We start from the raw sequence: 2689 nt of genomic DNA, 5'->3' as shown, positions 1-2689 counted from the left end.
GTATCCTATCCGTTGACTTGTTGTGATTTTTGGCACATGAATATTAGAGGTCAATCGTAATCTTCAAGTGATTTTAGAAGGTTTATCAATTTAAATTTTTTTAGACCGTTAACATTTAGGGAAATACATATTATTTACTTATTGGAAAAATTGCTGTGCATCTGTGATGTCAGATGTGCTTGAAGTACTATGATTTTTGAACATTTTAACATTGGGATTGATTTTTTTTATGAAGAAGGAGAGAAATAAACGAAACTTCTTCTCAGGACTACTTTTTTTTTTTAATCAGTGGCTTGCGAGCTGCTTTGGGATCTTTTGCGTTTTGTCCATTGCTTGGCTAGAATTATCTGTAAATGTATTCACCTCGCGATAGTTTTTTTTTGCGATAGATAGATAGATAGAACCTTTTCATGCCTAATAAGAAAAGCTGTACCAATGCATTTCTAAATTATCTGAAGTCATATTTCTTTAAAGGTGCAATAAATACTTGTTATAATCTCGTTCAGCCATGAACATTGAGTAATAACAAAATATTAATTTTATGAAAACTATATGTAGCTGTTATTTATTTATTTATTCTATGTAACTATGCTTTATAAATTTGTATAACGTAAATCACAGTAGTTATTAAAATGAGATGATCGCTTAATGGTGCTTTCGTTGGTTCAAAAGATGCTCAAAGTATTGCGTCCACATATCAGTCTTCGTCAATCTTTTGTTAAGCTTAGCTTAAAAAATAAGCTAGCGAAAGAGAAAAAGATAGCGGGAGGTTGGTTCGTGTACGTAGATCGAATAAAATGAAAGCGCAAAGTTTATTCCAATTTAGGTCATAGCTATAGTGTTGTACTTGAAACGTGAAAAACAAAAACAAGATTCTCGGCATATAATACTTCTTGTTTTTTATTGAAAAACGAACGTCGGAAGGTAATCAATGACGGCCGATAAAGTAGCCAAGTATTCGAGTTTTAGGATTGTTATCAAACAGCTCAGGAGCGTGCGTTTCACTTTATAAAAAATCTTCCGAGTTCTACGCCATATTACGTAACCATTTCATCGATATTCTAACGGCGCTTACAAATACAAAGCCACAATTTTCGTTGAAGAGGCAGGGGACTCACGTACTGAAAAAAATTAGGTGGATTCATCTGTATGCTAGAAATAAGCCAAGTCTCGGAGTTTAGGCGCCTGCTAACCTACCCATTGCAACCTAGATCGACGTAGTAAAAAAAGCAAATCGGCGTGTTCTGTCTACAACCGCTACCTAATATATAAGATAAATATATCTCACAGAAATGGTTCAAAAAGTTTATAGTTAGCATGCGTCAAGCAGCTTGACAGTGAGGGTTCTCACCTGACGCATACTTGTGTTCTGACGTAAATTACTTGCGCCTAACGAGACTGTCGATGCGATGACGGCTGTGAAGAATAAAATGAACAACCTTAGAACACGACGGACTTAAACTAGAACTACTATATGTATCACAGGCACTGTTGGTTATCGCGTGGGTACTGGCACTAAGAGGTGTGTGTGATCTTTATAAAAAGTATTTCTGGCCAAATATTTGATGCAAGAAGCTGCTATATGCCCTTCGTGCCTGTGAGACGCGCGGACAAATGATATTTAAATTTCCCCGGGCACAACATGTTGCCTTTAGTGACTATATATGTCGATTTAATCGGATTTTATTATGAAATAACTTTAAAGAGGTTATGCATCTTTAAGGCAATTCAAATTTTAACCTGAGTTTAGCTGGCAGATCTTTTGTTAGCTGAAGTCATATTGTGAATTCTTGGTGCTACTCATTTCACATACACCTGTATCACCTCGGAGCAGCCAAATCAGTTTGTAGCTATGGGTGTGATGTGACCTTCTTGATATTCTAAGACTTGACGGTAAAAAGGTATCATTTAGAATAACCTGGTCATACTCGATGATGATGTAGAGGGAAGAGCGGTAACAAATGAAGTTCACTCGCGCAACAACTTAAGCCGGTTGTTTCATTCAAAACCTATTAACGGTCTCCGTTCACGTATGTAGCAGCGACATTCGGCGATGATACGCTGATAACCTCGTAATGCATAGTACGAGAAGATTCCATTTCAAGCGCATGTAACTCTGAACAGCTGTGTCGTAGATGTCGGCCTTCAAATGAACAAAGCCAAAACAGAAACCATGAAGGGAGAAAGGCTCAAAAAAGATATCAGTGTTGACTAGGTGGCGTTCAGTTAAAACGGTCAATAGAATCACGTACTTAGATTTGAGAGTGATCAGGACCGAATAATTCTTTTCATACCTTATAGAGGAAAGGCGTCAAAGGTTGCGATCAACAAATGATTTCATTTCGAGATCGCGTCAACTGCCGCTTATGAAATTTATATAATTTTCTAAAATTTGAGATCATACAGTACTAGGCGCAATTACACTAGCATTTCTAAAATTCGTGCTAAGCACGCACGTATCGACTTAGAGTATCCAGAGTATATAGACTCGGTAGACACTGCAGCGTTCATCGAAAAATTTCATAAGATGATTTGTTTTCTATTCATAAAAGATAACCGAAGCTATTTAGTATCTTACGTAACCGACACAATTCGTACAGAAGATCAACTGATCGTTACGCCATTATAAGTGCTTAGTTTACCATAATATATGTTTTATACCAGTTGATCTTTATAGTACTGGACCTAA

General features: G+C 36.6%; 1 long non-coding RNA gene across 1 annotated transcript; it reads right to left on the bottom strand.

Moving 5' to 3' along the window:
* Positions 1–719: 719 nt before the first annotated feature.
* LOC111263219 (uncharacterized) lies at positions 720–2137 on the bottom strand. Its single transcript, XR_002682095.2, has 3 exons — positions 1919–2137; positions 1352–1416; positions 720–1121 (listed from the first exon to the last, which is right to left on the bottom strand). It is a non-coding gene; the product is annotated as an uncharacterized LOC111263219 (long non-coding RNA).
* Positions 2138–2689: the final 552 nt, after the last annotated feature.

The sequence above is a fragment of the Varroa jacobsoni genome, unplaced genomic scaffold (genome assembly GCF_002532875.2).
Source record: "Varroa jacobsoni isolate VJ856 unplaced genomic scaffold, vjacob_1.0 scaffold_746, whole genome shotgun sequence".
Lineage (NCBI taxonomy): Eukaryota > Metazoa > Arthropoda > Arachnida > Mesostigmata > Varroidae > Varroa > Varroa jacobsoni.
This window is presented reverse-complemented; position numbering and strand designations above follow the sequence as displayed.